Source organism: Zonotrichia albicollis, chromosome 13, assembly GCF_047830755.1.
Source record: "Zonotrichia albicollis isolate bZonAlb1 chromosome 13, bZonAlb1.hap1, whole genome shotgun sequence".
NCBI lineage: Eukaryota > Metazoa > Chordata > Aves > Passeriformes > Passerellidae > Zonotrichia > Zonotrichia albicollis.
The window spans coordinates 723,727-750,194 of NC_133831.1; the positions used below are offsets into that span (position 1 = coordinate 723,727).

At 49.4% G+C, this 26,468-nt stretch overlaps 1 protein-coding gene and 1 long non-coding RNA gene across 6 annotated transcripts in view; one reads left to right on the top strand and one right to left on the bottom strand.

Annotated features, from left to right (window-relative positions):
- The window catches only part of ZFHX3 (zinc finger homeobox 3), a 376,930-nt gene that overhangs the window by 171,947 nt on the left and 178,515 nt on the right, over positions 1 to 26,468 (bottom strand). For all 5 annotated transcript variants that reach the window (XM_074550648.1, XM_074550646.1, XM_074550642.1 and 2 more), the window contains one exon: positions 12,168 to 12,277. The gene's annotated coding sequence lies outside the window, so the exon portion shown is untranslated. The remainder of the gene's footprint in view (positions 1 to 12,167; positions 12,278 to 26,468) is intronic.
- LOC141730724 (uncharacterized) lies at positions 5,000 to 8,496 on the top strand. The gene is made up of 2 exons (XR_012582367.1): positions 5,000 to 7,507; positions 7,823 to 8,496. It is a non-coding gene; the product is annotated as an uncharacterized LOC141730724 (long non-coding RNA).

A 26,468-nucleotide genomic window follows, 5' to 3' on the forward strand; every position in this document is an offset into this window, starting at 1 on the left:
AGTCCATTAAAACAAAGGAATTAAAAAAAAATAACATCAAAAGATTCTAGCCTGGCAGGGTGAGGAATCAGAGGTTAAATACCCAACACTTGTTCAGGTATTGCTTGGGGAATTCAGTTTTCCCTTTCATGGTAATTTTAAGTTGAATTTTTAGGCCAACAGTTGTATTTCTTGAGAAATCTATACCATTCTCCTAGCAGTTTCCTTGAAATAACTGATGGATCTTCACCAACTAAATTCCAATTTAAAAGATTTGTCAGTAAGAAAATCCCAATCTCAATAAAAGGTAAGTGCAGCCGGAGCTCTCCGAGCCAGGCTGAAGGCAATAAAGGAGCAGGGGGTTTCTATTAGCTCGAGTAAGTTAACAGATTCCAGGTAATCCTTGCTATTATCACCAAACACCTGCATACAGATACCACATCCTAAGTGAGGATGGATTTTTAATTTCTGGAAATGTAAAATCCTGGGCACACCTTGTGCTGGGAAGGCAATGGAGGAGGGAGGGATGGGGCAAGACCTTTGCTGAGAAGAGGCTTCCCCTGCAAAGTCCACGGGATGCCGTAGAATGGTAAAGTCATTCATCACATGTATTTAAAGTTGAATTTGCTGATATTTTATGGTATTGGATTTTATTTCTATTAACATTTTATGCTGAAATTACAGAATGATTCGTGAGTACTGAATTTTTGATTGCTTTTATACTTGCTGGGACACTATTAACGTTGATTTACGTTAATAGCACTGTAAGAAGATATTAACAATGAAATTTCCAAAAGCACTTAGCATCCCATAATTGGAGTTAAATGACAAAAAAAATGAGGGGATAATAAAGTAGAGAGAGAGACAGAATTTTTGACAATACTCCCTCTAAACTGTATTTTTCAGGAAGAATTGGAGCAGGACAATTTTATTAAAGAATAAAGTCCCCCATCAGGAAGAGAACACTTGTACTGGCTGAGAGGTGAATGGAGCTGCAGGTGCACACGGCCAGGGCTGGCAGCTCCACTGCAGCTCCATGGCAGCCAGCAGAGGCAGGGAGCCCTGCAGCAGGCACCTCGGAGGGGCAGGAACGAGCCCCGTTTCCCCTGCTGAGGCTGAGGACGAGGCTTCCCAAGGCAAGCACTGAAATGGGACTCAGTCAAGGTGCTGCAGGATCCCAGAGGTGACTGCACAGCCCCCCATGACTTCCTCTGATCCCAAACCCGCTAAACCAAACTTAATTTACTTCTTTAAAGCAGAATTTCCACAAATTCTTCTTTGACATCACTTGGATACTGTTTTTAAAATTCTCTTTCCATTAAAAAAGCATCAAAGTGCTTTTTTGTTAGAAAGTGCTTCACTGATCCCTTCATCAGAAGTTAAACAGCTCCATCAGGTAACACACAGGGCAATGTGACAAATCTTATGAAAACTTGGGAAAAAAATGTAAACTTGAAACAAAAATCTTAAACCAGACAACATAAAGAAACAAAACACCTTGACTAGCTCTGAGTAGCTCTGGGAAAAAATGCCAAGAATGTTTGTAGGGAGGTGTTTTATCAGTTTTGTTTAAATGACATTTTTGTGAGGGTCAGAAGGGAAATTTGACAAAACATTTTCAAGCAGTTTTAATCAAGAAAATAACTACAAAAATATGATGTTGCAAGAAGATTGTTTTGTCATTTCACTCAGACCAAGAGAGAAGCCCATGTCAGACTTTTGTTAAAAACAAATAATTTCAGTGGCATTTTATGGCCCACTAGAATGTGGAAGAAAGTCTTTGTAGAAGTCAAACTACAGAGTAGTAAATGAAAACTCCTGGCTGTACTCAGGAAAACAAACGTGTAGCAACAACAAGTCTCACCGAAGCAATGACACATGAGGTGTGGGATGCAAAAATGAGCAAAGCAAAGGAAATCTCAGACAGGATCAAAACCTCAGCTCTGTCTGAGATCCACTGACTTGACTGATCAGAGAGAACACTGGGATCTCACAGCCTGGTGATCCCATCCCCAAATTCAGACATGAAGCTGTTGTTACAGCTTTTAAAATATGTATATAAATACATATATATATATATATATAAGCATAAATGAGCAACCTGGTCTAGTGGAAAGTGTTCCTGCCCATGGCAGGGGTTGGAACTGGATGACCTTTTAAGATCCCTTCCAACCCAAACCATTGTGGGATTGTATGATAAATGCTAATATACAAACTCAGCTGAGCAGGGATCTGGGAAATGGGTAAGTGGCCCATGACCTGTCTCTTCCCACGCCAACCCACCTCAGCTGCCACAATCTGCAGCTGGAGTTGTCCAGATTGGCAGATTGTGGCAGAGATCAGCTGGGGAATGAGTTCTTTTGTGTGACCACAAACAATGATTGTGCTGGTCAGGAAACGCAGGATTTGTTGTTATACAGAAGCAAAAAGATTTCTTGTTTTGAAAGATCAGCCAATATTTCCCTTCGATGGGAGAATGACCGTTCCACAGTCATGGCTGTATTTTGGACACTGTTAAAAACAAACAAACAAACCCCAACCCCTTTTATCAGCAGGAACCACATTTGCTTACACAGAAGATCTGTCAGCAGCCCAGAGTAAATAGATCAAATGGAGCTGACATGCTACTAAATTTAATACGCATCCTCGTGTCTTTAAAATTCCCATCTCCCCACACATTTCAAAGGTAAGTTTGTGGATTTCTTAAGTAATTATATTTCAATAACAAGCAAGAGAGAAACGCCTGGAAACTTAACAAAACCACTGACTGCTACATAAATTAAAACCTGATTGATGGATAGAGAACTTAGATGAATTGCTAAATTGGCACATGATTGGGTAAACAGATGCAAGGCTCGTGCAGGCCCAGCTCAGCGGGCTGTGACAGACACGTACCCACAGGAACAGCCACGCAGACATGGCAAGGGGCAAGCGCCCACTGGGTACCCAAAGGCAGAGGCAGCTGCTGGATGGGCACCAGCGCGGAGGAGAAACAGAGCTGCAGAGCCAGGCACTGGCACACAGCTGTGGGGACACAACTGTCCCCAGCCCAGTCACCCTGCTGGGTGTTCTCCCACAGCCTGCTTCCAACCTGCTCCCCCCGCTGCAGCAAATCCCACCTCTGCGGGGCTGACACCACAGCCAGAGGGCCTGGGGGCAGCAGGGCTGACACAGGGGAGCCAGGAAATGGCTATTTCGGGAGCAGAAGAATCAGAGAAAGGCAGATTGTATGCAGAGGAGAGAGAAGGTGGCTGTGCCCCTGAGAGCAGCACCAATCCCTGCAATGCCAAATCCTCCCAAGGGCCCAGCCCGCACTCGCCTCTCCAAGCTGCGCCACTAGCCAGCGCCTGCAACATCTCAAGTGGGAAAATGTAATTTTATTAAGGCTCCTGGAGCTTCACTCTCAGCATCTGCACTGCAGCAGAGCATACAAAGGAGGTTATGAGGAATTTCTCATTATGGCCACAGGCGCAGACTCATAACATCCCCCGGCCAGCCTCAGTTAATAAAGCTCCTGCTCAGCCCACCTGCCCCCAGCCCGTCGCCCACAGGTGCCCCCGCCCTGGGCCACCCTGTGCATGCCCCCTCGGCCCTCACGGACAGGAAACTCCTGCTTTGTCTTCCCTAACTCTTATTGCATGGGCACCTTCATTTGCAAACCTGCTCTTGGAGGCCCAGAGCTGTAATTAATCCATGTCACAGGAAAGATGTAGTGTCGGGAGAATTTATGACTGGCTCTGAGCTGCCGTGATGAGCAGGGGCACCTCAGCCCCCTGTGATATAAATGCCTCTGCTAATTGGATTGCAGGAGCTAATCAGGAGCTGGAGAGAGAATGAAGGCGCTCAGCCTCCTCGCTGCTGGCGTGGGCTGATAAAGCTGGCAGCCATGGGAATTGCATCTGTGGGAATTGCATCCTGGCCCGAGATGGCTATCGGGGTGCCCAGGGCCACTGGCGTGGGGTGGCCGTGCAGCACAGCAGGGAGAGTGGCTGCCCATGGGGCTGTGTATGTGGCTGTGCTCACACCCACGGGGCTGTACTCACACCCGTGGGGCTGTGCTCACACCCACAGGGCTGTGCTCACACCCACGGGACTGTGCACACCCACAGGGCTGTGCTCACACCCACAGGACTGTGCTCACACCCACGGGACTGTGCTCACACCCACAGGGCTGGGTACGGGGCTGTGCTCACACCCACAGGGCTGTGCTCACACCCACGGGGCTGTGCTCACATCCACAGGGCTGTGTACAGGGCTGTGCTCACACCCGCAGGGCTGTGCTCACACCCACAGGGCTGGGTACGGGGCTGTGCTCACACCCACAGGGCTGTGCTCACACCCACAGGGCTGTACTCACACCCACGGGGCTGTGCTCACACCCGCGGGGCTGGGTATGGGGCTGTGCTCACACCCACAGGGCTGTGCTCCCACCCACGGGGCTGTGCTCACACCCACAGGGCTGTGCTCACACCCGCGGGGCTGGGCACGGGGCTGTGCTCACACCTACGGGGCTGTACTCACACCCGTGGGGCTGTGCTCACACCCACAGGGCTGGGTACAGGGCTGTACTCACACCCATGGTGCTGTGCTCACACCCGCAGGGCTGTGTGGGCGGCACCAGGGGCACAGGGGCTGCACGTGTCCAGGAGCTGTCCAAGGACACAGCACTGGCTGCTCTGGCCAGCAGCACCTCGGGCAGCCCTGGGCCGGGGTATGACCGTGGCATTGCACGGCCGCCTGGTCTGGCTGGTGTTGCAGACACCCCATGGCCCCCCTCAGCAGTCCTTGGGGTCTCCGTTGCTGACCTCAAGTATTAGAAAGGAGCTGAATACTCAATGATCCCAGTACCGTGTCTGTTGACACCTTCAGTACGTGCCTTTCCCCAGAAAGACAGAAAACCAGAGAGATGAGGTGGAAGGGACACAACAAGGACCACAACCACAACAAGTGAGGTTGACCATGCCAAGAGCAGACTGGGCGAATCTCACTGGCTACACGTGTGCTCCACACACCACACGGGCCGTCAGATGAAGGATGGGCAGGCTCAGGATGCTCTTAAGATGGTCTGACTCCAACCTTCACAGAGTCTTAAAGCACCATGATCATCCCTAGCTCCTGACCAGGGCAGACCTGTCCACAGGGAGATGGGAAGAGTCCTGGATGGAGAGGTCTGATATGGCTCTCCACCCACAGAAACCAAACACACGCAGGTCCCCACTGGACAATGGGGGATTTTTTGCAATCCAAGGCTCTTCTACATTCAAATAGCTTTTCTGTCTTCTCCATGTCCTTCTTCTTGCCCTTTATTTTCATCTCTGGCTCCCTTTCTTACAAACACATGGATTAGAAAGTAAATCCTGAAAATGATGACTAAACTCAGCCATCTCTCCTTATGGAAACACTTTCCCACCTTCTTAAAGCTTTTTGGAGGCACGAGGGAAAATAACCCTTGTATTTATGCAAATTTCAAAGTGGCGTGTGATGATGGAAACAAAACAGTGCTGGAGCGCAGCCAAGGCATGGCACCGACGGGGCCTCTCAGCTGCTCGCCTCCCGATTCTTCGGGGGAAGCAGCTGTAGAGAAATGAAAATACAGAAGCCCCCGCACGCACCCGCTGCCGCCCGCGCGCATTCCAGCACCCGTCACCTCGGAGGCGGCAGGATGGGGCTCTGGCCAGGCGCTGCCTGCAGCCCGGAGCACCCTGTCGTCCCCCACAAGCCTCCCTGTCCCGCTGCTCCCGATTCCCCTTTCAGGAATTTACAAACATTTTCCGCAGATCAATATCTGTATTGATTATTCATTGTGAGCGAGTCGTGTGTCTTTGGTGATCCAACCTGGCAGAGTGAGCAGCCAAAGGCTGCAGCAGATACAGAGGGGGAAAAAAAGGAGAAAAAAGCCCTACAGAAGGCGAGAGAGACCCAGATCTGGCTGGGTTTGCTGCTGCCAGCAATGGAGACGGATGGAGAGGAAGGAAGGAAGAAAATGGGAATGGCATGAAAAGGAATGAAGAGACAGAGAGCCGTGGAGAAAAAGCAAGAGCAGGAAAAACAAAGTCACCGCTGGAGAACTGGTGCCGGGGCACGCCGGCAGCCTGGAGAGATTCCAACCTTGTGCTCGCCCTTCTGCACAGGGATGCGATGGACTTATTGCTTTGGGAGTGAAAAGTGACTCACGGTTTTGGTATCTGCTACGTAAGAGCTTTGGGGGGATTCCTTGGCTGGCTGACAGAAAGGGAAGAAAGCAGCAGCATTGAGGTAAAACGCGATCCCTTCCTCCTGCCTTCCTGGGAATACGCGTCGCCCGGGCTGGCTGGAGCAGCTCGCTGCTCGCTTATGATATGCAAAAGGAGAATAATTAAAAGCGCCAGCATCACTTGCAAAGTGAGTAAACACAAAGCCTTTCAAAACATGCTCTTCAGCTAATGAGAAGCTGTAATTTCTTATACTTAAAGGCAAAAAAGACCCTGATGAGGCTCGGTGGAGTGTGCGCGCGCGCCTGCGTGTGTGTGCATGTGTTTGTAGATATGAGAGAATCAGTTAATTGTTGATGATGTTTAGAAAAGGGATTATGAGAAAAGACACTGAAATGATGACAGGGAACATCTTGGATCAGAGCCAGAGAAATAAAATAATCAAGGACAATCAAGCCTGCAGCTCCGGAGAAAGCGCCGACTGTTCTGCCAGGGACTTGGAAGGAATTTCCCCGTGCTGCCGAGCTGCAGCTGGAATACGTGCTTGGCACCAGGAGACAGAACTGCAAGGAGCAGTTTGCTTGGAGCATGAGACCACAGAAGAGAGAACTATGGAGCTCTGCTATAATTCAGAGGGTAAACAGCTTTGTCTGCTTATGTGTCAGGTGGAGATTTGATTTTGTCCACATCTGACCTGCCCTGAAAACGCAACTTCTGAAATCCCCTGGCTGAAGCCGGAGCTGAGGATTCTCCAGAACTACTGTGACGTTATGAAAACAAAGGAAAGGGAGCTAGAGGAATTAAGTTCTCCTGTGGCTGCAGGACCTGATGGACATGACCATGGAAACTGTCTCTGGAATGGATTCCTTCCTTAATTCTGGAAATCAGAACCCCCTTGCTCCAGCTGGGGATTGCAGCTCACAAGCACACAGGAAAGGTGGTGGTCATCGGGAACACCAGGAGCAAGATTTCCTTCCAACCTGGGCATCTGGCTGCTGTCCTGAACGCATGGATTTGAATAAATGTTGGCTTTCTCTTGGGCTGAGGTTGGGTGGGGAGAGAGAATAAAGGGAAATTTAAAGCATCCTGTGATTGCTGTGTTGTCAGTGAGCTACAGAAATGCCGTCCCTTTGTTTTGGATGCTAAACTCCGTCTGACTTCATTGTTGCTGGATTTTGGCACGTTACACTCTGGGCTTCTCCAGCAGCAGAAACACATGGTCTATTAAAGTGGGAATCTTTGGGGACGCGGAGGCAGAGGAACGAGCCAATCATACGTGGCTGCCGCGCATTCCGCGTTCGGCAGCTGTGCGGGAAGCGCTCCGGACGGTGCGGATGGTAGGTACGGCACGGTGTGCCCAGGAGGGCAGCGGGGCGGAGGGGCCGGGGCGCGGAGCGGCCGGCATGTGCCAGCAGACACCCCTTCCTTCCTTCCTTCCTTCCCTTCCGTCCCCTTCCCTGCCGGCTGCCGAGCCTGCTCAGAGCTGAGCGGAATGTTAAGCGGCCAGGAGCAGATTAGCATATTAACCAGCGCTGCCCGGGCGGTGGCAGCCCCGCAGCCGCGGCCATGCGGGGCACAGCCTGTCACAGCTCACCCGGCTCCTTTGTCGCAGCCCTTTTCATGTTGCTCTTTGCCTTTTGTTTCCCAATCAGACCCTAGAAATTCATTAACAGCAATGAAAGACGGGGATGCAAAAACCTATAATGAAAACAAATGATCTATTTAAACGGCACTGGGGCTGAAAGGAGGGGGTTCGTGGCGCCGGGAGCAGAGCAGAAGGAAATCCTGCCACCTGGAAAATGCCTGGACATGCGTGTCCTTCCCCGTGCCAAGGCTCCAAGGAGACCGTTCCTACAAAGCCGTGCTGTGTGTAAAGATGTTGTAGCATTGTCTTTACAGAGCCTCCAACAAATACCAGCGGCTGGTCAGAAGGAGAGGTCGGTGCTCATTGTCCCTGCTCCGGCTGCCGGTAATGCCGGAATTGCTCTCTGGTACTCGATGGGCTTTAATTAGAAACAACTCGCAATGCCCATAAGATTTAAAATCTCTTGACTTTTACAGTCACCCGAGTTCGTTCTTCCGGGTGCTGTGCTGTGGCCCAGCAGTGTCCTGCAGCCAGCAGCCCTGACGGGAAGGTGTGGTGGCCACAGGGGATGGCATGGACTGGGCACTGCCACTGTCCCGGACCTGGCCCAGGGTGCTGCACCTGACACCAGGCTCTCCAGGGGCCTTCCTCTCCTGTGTCATTTCTTATACAGATTATTTCACCAATGTTACTGTCCCCTGAAGTGTCACATGGTTGTGAGAATAAAAAGATTTTATCCAAGCACGGCCTTTCTATCAGAATTGATCAAATAAGAGGAAAACTGAAATAATCTATGTTGTATGATTTCTATTTGTAAATGGCGTGGGGGGAGGGCTTTAAATATCACAGAGGCACAACTTATGCATTTGTCAAAAGGACTTTTAGGCAAATCTCAATGCCCTCTTCCCCAGAGCTCCATGCCCAGGCAGAGTGTGCCCATCTGTGGGGTCAGATGTGCAGCTGGGGACACCCTACCCTGCCCCTGCCATGGCATCCCCGAAAATGTGTCACTGGCACAGTTCTCTGAGCTCCAAGAGTCTGTAACTTGTACCTCTGGGAAGCAAAAATGTTAGCAGGGAAAAGGGAAATGGGCTTCAGCCCCTGTGTCACTCTGTACCCAGCTGGGTCCATGGGCAAAGGCTCCAGGGCTCTGTCTGTGTCCAGTGAGGTATCCCGCTAATTCCAGCTGATTTCATCAGCTAACAATCGAACACAGACAACACAAAGATTTTATCTGTTGCAGAAATTGAAGAAAATCTCTTAACACCTGCCACACGTCCACATTTTTCAGGGAGGAAAACAATGACAACAAACTCTTGTCTGAGGAAACCTCTCTAATTTGTACCTGGTAAAGACATGCTGGATAATCTTACTCTAATGGACTTTAATCTATTTCCACAAACTAAATTCCCTAAGAACTTTCAAAATTTATCCTAAACTACCACCAGTCCTTATCATTAAAGTTTTAATCGTAAACACAGCAAATAATGGTGAAATCACAGAATTATAGAATGGTTTGGGATGGAAGGGACCTCAAAGCTCACCCAGTGCCACCCCATGTCCTGTGGGCAGGGACCCCTCCCACTGTCCCAGGCTGCTCCAAGCCCATCCAGCCTGGATTCCAGGGGCAGCCCCAGCTGCTCTGGGCACCTGTGCCAGGGCCAAATGTTTGCTGTGGGCTCAGGTTCCTGCTGACCATGGCTGCACTGTTGATGTGATGCCAATGGGTTTTGGAGCCACTGAAATAAAACCACATTTTCACAGCAGCTTCTGAAAGAGCCTTGTGCTAGTTAAAAAGTATTTTGGAAAATCACATGAGAACTGTCTCTCATATGCCAGCACATCACCCAGGTGATGGGCTGCAGACACATTCCCAGGCATTTTTCTTGGTATTGAAATAAAATAGAGGAAAGTTACTAAAAACATGTTACATTCTTAAACCAGAAGATCAAGAGGTGCATTACAACACAGTAACAAATATCCTTTTGCACCCTGAAATACAGCCTTGGTCCCGTGTTCTCCCCTTCCTCTGCACTTATGCAAGAGCAATTAGCCACTAAACAGGTAATTAAAATAATACCCCATAATTACATCTATGAAACTATCACAGAGTATGAGCCTTTTCCTCACCAGGTTGAAATCAAAGCCTTCATTTAATGACCAAGTCTATTCTAGGTCCAAAAGAACCATTCTGACCAGCACGGAGAAGAAAGTTGATTTCACAGGGGAAGTGAACAGAGTGTGTTCTACTGACACAGAACCAAAATTGCTGATTTTTCTCCCTCAGCTGGTTAAGGCCTGGAGTCTCCTCTGAAAGCACATGAGCCTCACAATATCCTGCCCTTTGGCAAAATAGAATTGTACCTACTTGTACCAGCTGTGCAGATTTAAAAGTTACAATTCTGCTAAGCAAAAGCCAATTTTCCCATGGACATTAGAAGAGTAATTCTCCTCTGGAGCCTTTCTCCTTCTCTTCTTTCCACTTGTGTGAGGTATCCTTCCATACTCACCTGCACTTGCTTTTCATCACCTGTACATGTCCCTTCAACACAATTCATCCTGCAGTTTTAATTAACTGAGATGCTCAAACCAATCACCCCAGAGCTCCCCGAGGCATTCACCACCCATCTGTTCTCTGTCACCCCAGTACCAGGTTTTCATGGAGTTTGTGTCACCTCCCAGCCCCATTGTCCCACTCAGTCTGATGAAGCTCTGAGGGTGGGCTGGAATGCCACAGCATAATCCCACTGTCATTAATGGAAACAGCACACAGATTGGTCCCAAATGGAGTTCTTTTACAAGTGCTGCACATTTTTTAAAGAAAATTCGCAATCTCCAATACAACAAAATCAGTGAGGACACAATAGTGTGAGAAAGTCACAAGTGGCCACAAGTGCTGTCTCTCCAACTGTCCCCATGCAATCCCCTTCCACTTGCTCCTGTCCCACCATGCTTTTCCCTCAGTGCTTTTCTCTCCTTTCTGTGCTCCATCCATTGCTTCCCCCTCTCATTCTCATATCAAAATCAAGAGCACTGACCCCACGGAAGGTGGGATTTCAGCATTGCCATTCCTCCACAGAATCTCTGGATTCAGTTTATGATACCTGAAGAACACTATTCATCCCCTCAAAGAACACCAAGTCCTGGAACATTTCCTAACTAAATTGAAAAAGGAGATGCTTTCCACAGGATCCTCTGAGATGTTGAGAGCACAAAGCAAATGAGAGTTTGCCTATCACCGATTTCCCAAGGTTTCCATTACATTTATAAGTCTGATGATTCTCAAGAACTTGAAGTGTGCACTCATGTTGTAAACAAAATACTTCAGATAAAAATGTAGGAAGAAAAGAGGAAAGAAACCTTCTTTAAAGGATAAAACCCCTCCAAAAACTAAATACATGGAAAAAATCCAACTCCAAATTTTGCATTTCTCTGTTTTCCATAAAGATAGAGAACTCTGATGAGTAATTTTTGAAACCTGCCATTAATCTTTCCATTGCTACCTGTATCACACAAGGTTCGTTTGGTAATACCAAGTATTCCAGAGATTATGAATGACCTTATAATGACTAAGTAAATACAAATATATTAAGCGCAGGTACTTCACAGTGACTCACTGAAGTCCATTTACATACAAAATAATTTTTAATAATGAAATTACTACTCTTGGACCACAGGTATTTTTCCAGTGGCAAATCTCACGGTGGGGATAGTGGGAGGAAGGAAAGGGATATTTGTCCCATGTTCAGGAAGGTGTGTTTTCTGCCAGCACATCATTTACCATCATTTTGGGAAACTCATGTTTACTAATTGCAACAGACCATCCAACTATGATTTACTTTCACCAATTCATATAGAAAATGAACCAGATCAGGAGTCTCGCCCTTGCCTCATCCTCCCTTATGGCTGTTTGATTAGGACAGACCTTCAAGGGACAGTTTTCCTGCTAAGAAGATTAAGCCAAGGGCACTAATCACTTGGCCTGTTCTTTAATGACACAAACTAACAGTTAAGGACAACATAAATAATTAAATAACAGAGCCCTGATGGTCCTTCACCAGCCCAGACAGAGCTGCAGCCTGGCAAGGCTTTGTAGACATGTAGGAAAAATACAATCTATGGATGGTCTTGCTCAAAAAAACATTTTCATTGAAAGTAGGAGCCAACACTACTGGCCAGCGAGTGAGGTGCTCAGAAACACCTCAGGCAGGTGGCATTAAACACCATGAGGAGCATGAGAGAGCAAACTCTGCAGCTCAGGGAGCACAAAGAACCCTCAACTCTGCCTGAGAACAGCTCTGTTACATGTAATCACATCTCTCCTAATCCAGGTGATTTACATTACACATCCCAGGAGGGCGACCAACACAAAAATCACTTCTACAAGGCTTATGAAAATTAGGTCTTCCTACCTCACTGTGGGAACGTGGAGATGTCACAGGATCTGGTGCTGATGAGTGGAGCAGGGGAATGCTTCCTATTCAGACCAGAAGAAGTCAGTACAAACTCTCCAGGTCAGAGCCTGCCAACAAAAGAATGGGAAGAATAGAAAATATTTAGAAGGATTTGGAATAATGCACCAAAAGAAGCCGAAGTTTGGGTACAGCATGGAGCCATTGATATTTTTTGTGTTCAGTTCAAACTCAACCAACATTCCCTGAGGGCTGACCTGCAGCGCCTTTGTGACAGGGATGCTCTGCCTGCTAGTGCAAAGCTGCGCCCCCCAGCCCCCTGGCTCCATAGGAAAACACTCTATCAGCCACCTGGAGGTGGCTTCTGGGTTCCATGAACACCGTGGGACACAAGCATGTGTGAGACACACCAAGGGAAAGGCCAAACCACCACGCATTCAAAGCTTGGTTTAAACCAACGGAAAAGGAAGTTATCTGAAATAAAAAAGGTACTTTCAGGAAAATGGAAGTTGTTTCCAAACAATAAAAATAGAAAAGGATATAAACCCAGCACACTTAAGTGCAAACCCACAATAAGGCAAGGCAAAACAGGGTCCGGAGAACAATCATCAGAGTTCGTAGAGCTAATAAAAGCTTCTCCAACACAAAAGCAGGAAGCCTGTCTGTCACCCAGAGCTGCTGATAGATGGGCAAGGAGTAAAGGGGGGAATTAAGAAAGATAAGGGCACAGCAGCAAAATTAAATTAATTCCTTGCACTGCCGTTCACTATGCAGGGGTCAGCAGGGTTCATGTGCCAGAGCAACAAATCACCAGAGGCCCACAGTGCTTCCTCAAGGAGCCCAAATATGAAATTGCTGAACTTTCTTTCTTTGCATCTGAGGATTGGAAGGTGACAAATTTTTACAAAAGGCTTTGGGAGTGACCCTGGGAATGACAGGGCACAAAGTCTGATTTCCAGAACAGGCAAAAGAGTAGAAAACTGTGGGACTGATCAGAATTAGCAGCAATGAATAAACACGTCTGGGGCAGAGCCTGAAAGACCAGAGCAGAGTTTATATGTACAGATCCGAGCCATCTGATGAGGAACCAGCCCTGCTAATACAGGAGATTTGGGCTGATACAGTGCAATCTGATTTTCTAAAAGCTTTTCTAGAACATCCCTCACTAAAGGTTCTTAAAGAAACTAAACTGTCATGGAGTAAGAGGGATTAATCTTCCCGTGAATTCCTGATAAAAAGACAGGAAAAAAGGGCACAAACACAACATTAGCAAGGGATGGAGCAGAAATTCTGCACTACTTCAGCTTAGTCATTAATAACTTGCAAGAGGAGAAAGCAAAGTGCCACACAGGTAACGAGGGTCACATGCAGAGTTTTTCAGGAAAGTCAAGTTTAAGAGAGAAGAGTTCCTGCCAAACCCCCAGAGCTCAGACTGGAGCCCCGGTGCCAGTGCCCATCTGTGGGATGGGGCATTTAATGGGATCCATGGCTTGGACTTTGGGAGGTGTTGTGAGCTGGATTCCCCAGCCTCTGAGGTGGCACTGCAGATGTGACAGCCATCCTCTGGCTACTACCTGGCTGGCTGCTGGTGAATACCTGACTCCATCCCCTGACGGACTGATGAAGGCAGGAAAGCTTTGCCATGGCTGTGAGAAATCTCCCTGCAAACACCTCCCACCTCAGAGGATCATGCTCCAAATCCAACTGCAAGCGGGATGAAATCCCTTTCATTGTTGTGGGATGGGTGCAGTGGGCAGGGGCTGCTGAAGCTGCTCTTGAATGCCCAGGAATGTGCCTGCAGATGGCTCACTGCCCTGTCCCAGTGCCACCTTGGGGCACAGGCCATGTCCCCTGCGTGGGGCGGATGGAGAGAAATGGCTCTGAAGCTGTCACAAAAGGACTGCTTCCTGGAAAGGGTACTGTGCTGGAAGGAAGCTCTGCCTGGCCCTGCCAGCTCCTCTCCTGGACTCCAGAATGGCATGGGAATCCCTCCTGCCTGGCTGAAGTGAGCAGGGCAGGGAACTTTCCCTCCGTGGCAGGAGCTTTCCCAGCATGGCAGGAGCATTCCTGGCATGGCAGGAGCTTCCCCAGCATGGCAGGAGCTTCCCCAGCACGGCAGGAGCTTTCCCTGCATGGCAGGAGCTTTCCCTCCATGGCAGGAACTTTCCCTGCATGGCAGGAGCTTCCTCAGCATGGCAGGAGCTTTCCCTCCATGGCAGGAGCCTTCCTGGCAAGGCAGGAGCTTCCCCAGCATGGCAGGAGCTTCCCCAGCAGCAGCTGCCTTGACTGTGGCCCAGCTGAGTTCCCGTACGGCACAGAAGGAGCATCCAACAAAGCCCACACTAAATTAAAGCCGAGTCCTTCTCGGCAGCATGGAGACAAGGGGGGGGTTCCAGGCCTGCCCCGGGCCAGCAGCACCTGCCCCTGGCGGGCTGGGGGTCCCTTTGTCCCACCACGTGCCCACATACTGAGGCCACTTGTTCCCGTCTGATCGCAATTAGCACCGTGCCAAATTCCTCGTGCCCCGCGCTAATTCGAGAGGATGGGCATGTCACACCCTGCCAAGAATTACAGCCACTGCCAGCCGGGGCAGCCCGACCCTTTCATTAGGCCTTTGTTTCAGGAGCAAGGGCTCGGGGACTCTTCCTTTGTCAGAAATACCCATGGAGGCGCTGGAGGAGGCAGGAGCCGCAGGCCTGGCCCCGAGGATGCCGAGTGTGAGTGAGTGAGCCCGGGCGAGGGGCTCTGCCACACTCCCTGCTCCGTCACAGGAACCCACAAATGTACAGAAACCCGCGGGATCCAGGGGCTGACAGCCCAAGGCTGCATCGCTGCTGCGGAGCTGTGGAACGCAGCACAGAGCACGTCCCTCCCTCGCAGCCACAGCCCAGAGCCAGCAGCAAGGACACAGCTGTGCCCTCCCTGGGCACAGGAACCACACTGGGAATGGCTGAGATGAGAGTGGGGACAGCCCTGATGCCCTGTGCCAGCCCCTGATTTCCTGATGCCCTGTGCCAGCCCCTGATGCCCTGTGCCAGCCCTGATTTCCTGATGCCCTGTGCCAGCCCCTGATGCCCTGTGCCAGCCCCGATGCCCTGATGCCCTGTGCCAGCCCCTGATGCCCTGTGCCAGCCCCAATGCCCTGATGCCCTGTGCCAGCCCCAATGCCCTGTGCCAGCCCCTGATGCCCTGTGCCAGCCATTCTGCTGCCCAGCAGCCACAGCCAGACCTGGGCAGCTCCCAGAGGCTGCAGGGACAGCTCTCCAGCAACCAGGGCCAGCCCCAGCCCCAGGGTGATGACAACATGCTCTTTGCTGCTTCTTGTCTCCTGTTGTCATTTGAACATCACTCCTGACAGCATCTGGGGGTACCATGATGATGGCCAAAACATCCATAGATTCTGCTTGCTAAGCTGGTGATGTTCCTGACATCTCTGGGTGGTGATTCCCTTCAGAAGCATCACAGAATCCTTTGGGCTGGAAAAGGCCCATAGCTCATCGAGTCCAGCCATTCCCCGCAGTGCCACGGCCACCACTGCCCCCTGTGCCAGGTACCCCATCCACACGGTCTTTAAATCCCCCCAGGGATGGGGACTGTGCCAGGGATGGACAGCCCTTCCCAGGAAGGAATTTCTCCCAGTACCCAACCTTACACAGACCCAGTAGTTTGGCTTTTGAAGGACACTCTGCTTTTCTGAAACCAGCCCGTCTGCAGCACCCAAGGCTGTTGTAAAGTGTATGTACACGCTGTTGTAAAACCTTGGTAATTCCAACTGATTTCAAGGAGGATGCTGTGAATTACCAAATTTGTCAGGTTAGCAGCATGAGAGCAAACTGTTCAGACAGAACAATGCTTCACAAAGTGCAATTTAACTTATTTTCTTAATTGTGGGCTGATTCTGATTTATGCTAATTCATAACAGATTATGAACTCTATTATGTAATTGGAAAAATGACCATAAAACTTTCACAATGCTAGAGAGGGTTTTGGTTATTTGGTTTTTACACTCCATTGCTCACAAGGGCTGGCACACACGTGGCTGGGCCTGTGTCCCCATGTCCCCCCAGCACAGACCCACCGTCAATTGCAGAGCACAGCCCTGCTGCACACAGCAAATGAAGCCATTCATTGAGCACTGGGGCTGCTCTGTGGGGGCTGAGGAAGGGACACAGATCCTCCATGGAGAGGCTGAGGCACACCGGGATTTGGGCAGGTGTTGCCCCAGCCCTGCAACTGTGCAAGGCCAGGCTGGGCAGGACTTGGAGCACCCTGGGACAGCGGAAGGTCCCTGCCCATGGCAGGGGGTGGGACAGGATGAGCTCTGAGGTCCCTTCCAGCCCAAACCATTGTGGGACTGTACAGCAAACAGCTGCTCTGGCTGCTGGGGCTGACTGGGACCCTCTCTGGGTCAGGTCCTGCTTGGGCTCCTGGCCTGGGAGAGATGGACCAGCAGCCACTGAGGCTGGAGGGGAGAGCGACATCCCCAGTGCCTCCAGGAGGAAATCCGCCCCAGAGCAGTGCAGCAGGACATGGAACTGGTACATCTGAAATCCTGGTTGCGAGGTTTTTACCCTGAGTGTGCACCTGAGGGGCCTGAGCAGGACGAGGGGCTGGGTGAGCAGCCACAGCCCAGAGCTGGCTGCTGGAGCTGTAATTGCTTTTCAATGATTGTATCTTTGCCTGTGTTACTGCTGCACATGGCTGGCTTCTGTACCATACTGAAAATCGATGAAAATGCATGAAAAAATGTTCTCCCCCCCCCCCCCCTCGAAAAGTTAAATAATCTTGTTAGGATTCTGGCACCGCTATTTTAAATCAGTCAGTCTTTGTTTTTCATGCCAAGCCTGAGAGTCACTGGGTTCCCCAGGACCCTGCTGAGGAGCCAGTGCTGTGTTTCAGTCTGAGCTGATGGGCAGCAGAGCCCCTGCCCTGACACACTCAGCACACAGGGATGGCACCTCTGGCGCCTCACACCCTGGCCTACATGGAGGGGCAGGAGCCAGGAGGGAGACTGATTCTCGCCCCAGTTATGGGAGCCAGTCTCCTCACACAGCTCTGGTGTCCCTCTGCTTGGCTCCTCAGGACCAGCATAAGCAAATGTGCTCCCAAACTCACACCGTGTCACCAAAATCACTGGGGTTTCCTGACATAAGCAACCAACCATGAAAACACACAACTTTTTGGGTGGGAAGGGACCTTACAGCCCATGTCATGCCACCCCCTGTCACGGCCGAGACACCTTCCACTGTCCCAGGGCCCTCCAAGCCCTGTCCAGCCTGGCCTTGGATGCTCTCCAGGTGGACCCTGTGCCAGGGCCTCACCATCCTCCCAGGGAAGGATTCCTTCTTAATATCCCATCTGTCCCTGCTCTCTGATAGTGGGAAGCCGTTTTCCCTTGTCCTGTCACGCCTGTCCTTTAATTTTATAAGAATATTTAGCTTGACACAGGCAAAACTTTTCATTTGGACTGAGGGGTTTTTAAAAAAGATCTGTTTCAAAAGAAAACCTTGCTAACAAAATGCAGTGATTTTGTTTTCTTCTAATTTTGCTAAAATATCTTCACTTTTATTCAATATCTTCCATTTAACATAGATTTGCAAACTTTTAAAAACTGTTTTTTTGAAAATAAATTATTTCCCTCTATGTCTGGGTCCCCGCAGGAGCCTTTGCTCTGCAATGAACACACACATGTCTCTGAGTTCAGTATTTTGTCACATTAGCCTGGCCCCACAGTCTGGAATTCCTCAGGAATTAAAGCCTTACATAAACACAGCATTTAACTCCATTACAATATAATAATGATTTTTAAACAACGTTGTAATAGGTTCTATAATTTTTTTTCAAGTGCACATTATTGTACTGCCACGGTTTCCTTCACTCCCTAACAGCCCAGTCAAAGCAACAGATACAAAGGTAAACACAACTGGGAAGGTACTGAGCACTGCGTGGCCCCTTTCCCGGGTTTAGAACTTGCTTTTCCCAGCTTCCAGCTGCTCCACAGACAGCCCATACTAAACGTGGGACAATTTGTGTATTCTTAAAATAAAATATTTTTCAGTTAAAGCAAGCATAAATTATTTATTCATTTGTATTTGCATTTAAATACTTGAAAAATGTCCAAATTAACTGCTTTGAAAATTGTTCCAAAATTTCCCCCTAGGCTGTGACCTTGTGGCCAAGTCTAATCGCAAAGCAAATTGAAAGAAGGGCTCACACTGAACACATCCAGCAGCTCTGGATGTGCTTTGCCCAGAGAACCAATGCAGCCATTTGGGGTTTGGGGTCCAGACAGGGTTTTCCCCTGTCTAGAGCTGCTGACCCAAGATTTTGTTGGGAAGGTTTTATTAATCCAACTTGAAGCTCCTGTTCACAGCCCAGCCTTCTGTTAAAAATCCTTCCCAATGTTTGTGGTTGTGGTGGAAAGCACCGAGTTTCAGAAACCAGAATTCCAAGGAAGATAAGAACTACATCAGTTTCAATACGCTATACATATTTGTGTCAAACCTGCACTTTCAGGAGCCCAGCTCATAGCCACGACAGGGGTTTTATTTCCCATCCCCTCTAACCCTGCATGTACCCACACCCAGCTCTCATGGTGGCACCTCGGGGCCCCGGGCTCACATCCCAGCCTGGCCACGGAGCTCCAAACCCAAACACCGAACCCAACACCATGGCAAGCTCAGCTGCAGGCTTGTCCTTCCTTTGTCATAAATCTGGCTTCTGCAAAGAGCAGAATTACAGCAGATTAATTCCTTACACCATCCCTCGCAAGGAGAACTGCTGAGAGGGAAGAGAGGAAGCCCAGGCACTGCTCTAAGATCTCAGCCAGATGCAAAATGTCATGAACCAGCAAGAGAGGTGCTTTCCTGACAACATGTGTCCTGATTCCAGTTCCCCCAGCTGAGGGGGAGCTCATGCTCATGACTGTTCTCCTTTCAGGAACAGAAGGAAGAAAACAGATACAAAAGGGAATTCTTACATGTGCAGGAGAGAACAATAGTCAAGAGTTTATCTGTCAAGCCTTTGGTGGAATTGACATGTAACTTAAGAAGTATCTGAGAGGTTTGTTTTACTTAATATTTAAAATTAATAATAAAATTCATTCTAAATCAAGAGAGCAGGATGGACCTCAGTTTGGAGTTCCTAACCTAAAAACCAGCTCAGCACCTCACCTGAGTGGCTCTCAGAGTCTGCAGACTTCCAAGATGGGGTACCTCAGGATTTCACCAGTTTGACTCTAGGTCTGGGTCATGGTATGCTGTGAAAAACCCCACACATCCTGGCTGGATCCCCGGGCAGGGAGGTGACCCAGCGAGCCCCGGGCGTGCGGCTGTGCAGGCTCTGGGGCTGTGCTGTCGCGTGCCAAAGACATGAACCACGGTACAATGATCACCCAACGTGTTCCTGAAATGGCTGGAAAGGAGCTGGTCATGCTGGGCATGGGGTAGTTGCTGTTTCTTTTATGCCATTTTATAACAGTGTGTGATTCTTTAATAAAACATTAAAGGAAATGTCTTCCATAGTCTTCCCCCTCCCCAAATACTTATGTGTCAATCTATATAAAGCAAAACCATTTACTAAGAAAAGGAAACATATTAAAACAGCAATATAAACAACAAAGGAGGCATTCCAGCTCCCTGTAAATGAGTTTAAAACTTGAAGGTAGAAAAAATTATTAAATTCTCATCCTGAACAAATGGATTGGCTGGTAATCTCTCTGGCACAGCTTGCTTGCTTCCCACCAGCCTTCTGAGGTACTGGACAATGCCAAAGGACATCTGCCCAGGGAAGCTGTGGCTGCCCCATCCCTAGAAGTGTCCAAGGCCGGGCTGGATGGGGCTTGGAGCGAATGCAAGGTGTCCCTGCCCATGGCAGGGGTGGAACGAGATGAGCCCTTCCCACCCAAACCCGTCTGGGATTCTGTGATTCCAGGATGAGGAGACTACCAAAGCTTCCACAGCTACTTCAGCCCCTTCTCACTGCCGGTTCTCTGGGTCAGAGCCCTCTGAGACCCACAAGCTCAGCTCCAATTTCTTCTGCTGGCTTAGGGGCAGCCTGTGCTCACACACAGAAAATTACGAGTTCTTGTCAGGGAACAGCTCCATGTAGGGAGAGCGTTGGGGTGCCAGAGGGGAGCAGCAGCCTGCCCTGCCCTGCCCACATCAGTGGTAAGCTCCCACCCTTACTCCTTCCCAGAGCAGCACTAAGCAGCCCCTGGGTCCCTGGCCCTTTCCCCTCCTCGGGTCATTTCTTGGTCTGTTTTTAACTCTGTGACTCGTGTGTGCGTGGCTGCAGCCTCTGCCCAGCAGCGAGGCCCAGCAGGAGCAGCGGGAGCGCCGTCCCGCACAAACACCAGGGCCAAGGCGATGCTCCGGTGCCTCGCTGCTCCGGCAGCACGGCTCTGTCTCCTGTAAATAACCCCGGGCTTTCACATGGATTATTTAGGCTTTCTGATGAAACTGCAGAAATGCCACTGCGGCGGCCGCGCGCCCAATCAGGCGGCGGCTCCCTGACCCCGGCCTCTCCGCGGCACCGCTGCTACGAGCTTCAAGGGGAAAAACCCTCCTTGTCTCTCGTTAGCCCTTTTTTTATGATCTAGGATTCTGTTAATAATGACTCCGTGTTACATAAAACAGATACATTAATGTCACCAAGTCCCAAAAGTACTGAATCAAGCTGACTCCTTCAGAAAGGAAGAAAGTAATAGATATGAGCCTTAATAAGAGCGCGGATCCGAAGGATGGCAAGGGCTCCACCAAATCGCTTTCTCCTTCCTATTTGAAATGGGGGATTTAAAGGGCCATGCAGCTGGAGAAGATCAGAGTCGTGGCAAGATAACTGTGAACATGCCATCAAAGGAGCAAATCAAACGTGATTTTAGGTGGTGTTGCAAAGGCACACTCAGCCTGCTCCACCTGCCCGCTCCGCTCCCAGTTGCTAATGGGGAAAGGAGATGGAGCGGCTCGGCAGCCCCACAACCTGGCACTCACCTTTCATCTCTGCAATAAAAGTGCTGGCTTACACCAGCAGCTTTGGAGAAATAAGTTGCCTGGACTCAGTTTAGAGAAAAAGTGGCCAAGTCTTTGACCTATGCACACGGCTGAGACTATTTCTACTCCTCTACAGCTGGAGCAGATGTTACAATTAAAAGCAACACCCAGTGACCATTAGTGCTTGACAAATATTAAAACAGAACAAAGCCTCCAATCAGTGGAATGAAAATATTTAAGTGGCAAAACTAGTCATGTCTGAAAGCTTCAGAAAAGAAAAGGCAGGACAATCTGACCAAGTAGTCTGCAACGGAACGTGACACAGAAGAGAGGTGTGATCAGAATCAAACATTGGTGGTCTCACACAGATACAGGGTGCACACCTGGGCAGCAAAGTCCCTGTGAATTGTGCCCAGAGAATGTGAAAATTGATTAATAAATTTGTAAGCAGTTGCAAGTAGTTTAAGGAAAGAAATATGATATGAAAACCAAAGTTATGTTTGCTGAATCTTGCTTAGTTGATCATCCACCAGCCAGAGACAGGGAAGGTGTTTGGATTCCCACCTTGGTGAATTTGTGAAAAGGTAAAATCCTAAGGCCAAGATGAGGCTATAAACAGACACAGCACATTTTGCAGAGTGGCACCAACACACAAAGCTGGATTTGGCGAATTGAAAACACAAGGAGGAAACACGAGGCCTGATGGGGCCCCAGGGCGGTGCTCCAGAAAGACGGAATCAAGGCAGGAAAGTGCCACCTCCAACAGAGAATGCAATATCCAGAACAACTCAGGATTTACCTCATGTAGATATATAACAAAGAGGGGAAAATCTAAATTAATGGCAGAGGTCTGAGTGACAGACCGGCTTCCTCCCTCCCATGGCCTGCTGAGGAAGCCGCAGGAGCAGGAGGAGGTCATGGACAGCAGCTGTGGCCAAAGCAGTGAGTGACCACCGAGCAAAGCCAGCAGCACACAGACCGTGCGAGTGGGGACTGCGAGAGAGGGGAAAGCAGGGAGCAGAAGGTGATTCCAGCACCGCTCCTGTTCCTGCTTTGCACCAGGACCACCTCTCCCAGCACAGCCTGGGAGCAGCTCTATACCAGCAGTCCGGTGCCATTCAGACTCATCTGTACAAACAAATCCAAATTCAACTCCCCTGGCAGAGATCCTCCCGGGGATTAGGTCTATTAAAATTTGTATTTTGCAATTACTTCAGTTTGCTTTGCTTCTTTTCAGGGTTTTATGCTAAATTACATGGATGGAGGGTCAAGCTTTGTTTAGATCTGGGTTGTGATCTTTTCTGGGTTGTGCCACTGTTGGAACAAATTTTAAATCATGTGACACAATCACCTTTTTGATTGATAGGGTTGCTTTGAACCAGCCTATCTGTGTTTAATAGAGCAAAATCTGGCTTAATCTACTAATTTTTAATTTAACATAAATAAAGAACATGACAGATCAGCCACTTTTCCTAATGCCCCACTTACTATAAAATGCTCAGACAGGGATGAGTTTTGTGTTTATGCCGCTCACCGTGACACAGCAGGCACCACCACTTTTGGGGAGAAAAAGCTCCATCTCTGTGTGTTCATCCCAAGTTCACAGAGCAGCTGTACCAGTTCTGATCTCAGAGTGGTACGAGAATTAATTTGTGAACAACCCAAAGTATAATGTAAGTGTAGGTGCAATTATTTCAAGCCCTATCTCATGACGATGGCAGATAGGAGTTAGACAGCAATGAGACCAAAACTGTGGTTATTTCATTATTGCATAGACAATGCCAGCCCTCAAAGCATGCCAGGCATTTTCCAGATCAGAGGAAAGTGTGATCCCTGCTCTGAGAGTGCCTAATCTGAAAAGTCAAAGATGAAAAGAGGGAAAGGAACTCTGGATACAAAGGAATCTATGTAGTGACAGGTCCCAGCTTGTTATTTTAATTAAAAATATGCTAAATCCTTCCTTTTGCCTCTTTCAGCCCTCTCATCCTGGCTCTAAGCTTCAATTGCAGTGTCCACATAGCCTCCCTAATCATCCACTGCTGCCTCCACATAAAGGAGCTCTTTGCAGCTGCGTCAGTCTGGGAACAGGGTACGTGGCAGAGGGTGACACTGGGCACCATGACACATCCCAAAGACTGGAAATCCAACAGATCCAGCCCAAGTGCGCTCCCTGGGAGCCTGCACGTCCTGCCGATGGGGGCCTGCAATTCAGAGGTTTCTTGTGACTTACAGGGAGTAAATGAAGAAAAGTCCCCAGCAGTGGCTCCCTTGTATGTGCATCTGGGCACAGCTTGCGAAGGGCATCCATTGCCCTAAACCTGTCCCCGAGGACCATCAAATCCCCTGAGCCCAACACATGAAAAGCTACTTATCAATGATTACAGAGTGAGCCAGCAGTGTCGAGCTAGTTTAAATCTTGTCCAAGAGCTTTACTGGGGCTCAGGGGTCCCACTGCCACCTTCCTGCTGGCACATCTCCAACCTGAAGCAAACATCCCTGGCCCCGCTGCCTGTGCCCCACTCCCTGGCTGCCCCTGGAGCCCACTGGATATTCCTTCAGATGTCTAACAAGCACTGAACACAACTGAGGTTTAGAGAGAGGCAGAAATCAATACAGCAGCTTCCAGCAGGCACGCTGAGGGATTAGCTGTCCCAGGGAACAGCGCCGGCGGCTCAGGGGGAGAGTCATGACTCCGAATAGTGCACGAGGTTTATGAGGCTGGGGAGCAGCTCTGGCCTGATAACCTCCAGCTGGCCAGAGGAAAAGCCAGCTGTGGAAATAAGCACCTCAATATCCCTGGTGCAGCAGCAGCAGCAAAGCCAGCAATGGGAATGAGCACCTCGACATCCCTGCGCCAGCAGCAGCAGCAGGAGCAGCTGCCCTCGGCAGCGGGCAGGGCAGCAGCGGCCCCAGAGGTGCTTCCCACACCTCCACTGCAGCTGGGTGATGAATTTTGGCTCTGGAGCTTGAAAGGGAACAACCCAGAAAGGCTGTGGCCTCCCCCTTCCTGGAAGGGTGCAAGGCCAGGTTGGGCAGGGCCTGGAACAACCTGGGATAGGGGAAGGGCAGGGGTGGAACGGAATGAGCTCTAAGGTCCCTTCCAACTCAAACCATTGCATGAGTCCATGATTCCAACCCAACAGCAGCAAATGGCAGCCAAGGCAGGGGCACAGGTGAAGGCAATGAGATGAATCCTGGGAAACTGCTGGAAAAACATGGAAAACTGCTTGGCTTGTACCATCACCAAAGAAGGCCCCACAAGCCTCTAATAACAAGATAGAGGATCCCGTGTCACTGCTAACAAGTTCCTCTGTCTTCAGAAATCTGAATCTTTGGGAGTTCTGCAAGAAGCAGAGGCAGGGTTAGGACAACCACTCAGAGAACAGAGTTGCTATTAGCTTAGCTGACATCATCTAATTTTATGTGGGTCTATGAACTGAATATTTGTTGCTCCCAACTGCTCTCACATTTATTGTGGTCACTGTGTTGGAATTCCGAAAGCTGAAAGATGTGAGTTTTTCTCTAACTGTCAAAAATTGTGAGAAAACAGGGACTCCAGAGGAGAGGAAGGGGGAACCAATGTCCAGAAGGCCTGCAAGAATTAATGAGGTTTTGCTACTATATTTGTATAGTTTGAGAGGTCTTTAATGACCTCTGAGGTTTCCAACATTTCTGGTTTACCACCCTGCAGGTTTCTGAGAACCCCCAGTGAATAAAGGCTCAGCACCTCCCTCCTGGAGCCTACACGGCCAGGAACCTGCACGGCCAGGAACCTTCTCATTTCCCCCAGAATCCAGGAACCTTCTCATTGCTCCAGAATCCAGGAACCCTCTCATTTCCCCAGAATCCGTGGTGGAAGCTGCGCTGTCAGGGGCTGCCCAGCAGTGCCCCCGAGCCCTGCCATGCCATCTCGCAGCTCCGGCTCCTGGGCAGTGTCCCCGCAGGGCTCGGGCGATGTCCCCCCACAATGTCCCCCCACAATGTCCCTGCAGGGCTCGGGCCCCGCTGTCCCCGCCCGGAGCGGCCCCGGCTCCCGCACCGCGCTCTGACCCCGCCGCGCTCAGTGCCGTAAATCTGCTGCACCTGATGGGAGATGGGCTTTTTAGGATCTCTGCGGGTGCTTTGAGGTAGCACTTCCATGAACTCCGTGCCACAATAAATAACGCTACCTGCAATATGTCTTAGGGAACGTGGCAGCAGCCGCTGTCCTGCCATGAATTTTTATTCTTTTGCCGTCTGGAAGATAGATTCCAGATACAGCATTTCCCCGCACTTAGTGTCAAATCTCTTTACCCCTTTGCCCCGACAGAATGACAGGGACCACAAATAAAATAAAAGAATAAAAAAGAAGCATAGGAAAAATGGCCTGAGAGCAGAGGGAAAGCACTAAACTCCCCTCCCTCTGCAGCTGAGCAGCTTCAGATCTGACAGCAGTGACTAAGGCAGGGGCAGTTGGAATGGGAAAAGGCAATTTTTGCATGCTGCCAATGAGGTTTCTGCAGGAGGATTCCACAGAAAGGAGTGCAGAGATGAAATTTCTCTGAAGAATATAATGTATGCAACAGTGGAGAACACGGGAAAATGGGTTTGTGTGCTGGCCCAAACTGCCGTGCCAGGGATGGGGAAATGAAGGGATTTTTAACAAAGGGATTTTTAAAGATAAAACCTTTTTCATTATAAAGAAAAGGGTCACATGCAGTGACTAACAAAATGCTCTAAATATTTGCAAACCTTGATCTAGAGATCTGATACCAAGGCCAGAGTGCAAAGCAGGAATGCTGTAACAATTACCAACAAGAATACCAGGAAAAAATGGATGGAACGGGCAGGAGAATGCTGCCAGGGGCATGGGGACTGGCCCGGCTCTGACAGACACGGGCGTTCAGGCTGGACAGGGCAGCAGCCAGAGGTGCCATCCGGCCTCACGAGCCCAGGACCAGGCTCTGCTTTCTGGCTGCCACATTTAACCAACTGAGCACACCACCCACAGGACTTGCTTAAAAAATCCCAAACGCAGGCAGGTAGCATATTATTAGTTGTACAATTCCTTTGGGACTATGAGAAATATCTGCTCAAACAACAGGATAACAGCTGGAAAAACTCCAGAAAAGGTAAACAGCTCCAACTAGCCGGGAGTTAATAGTGCACAGGGCTTTTTTGCTCTCAGTTTCCCTCTTCCAGTTCAATGCCTTATAGAAAACCAACATCATGGCTCTTCTCCACTTTGAATATCTGGGCTGCAGTGCAATCTTGTCTGAATTTGAAGACATTGTTTTACTTCCTTCCTTTTCTCTGATGAAATTACCAAATT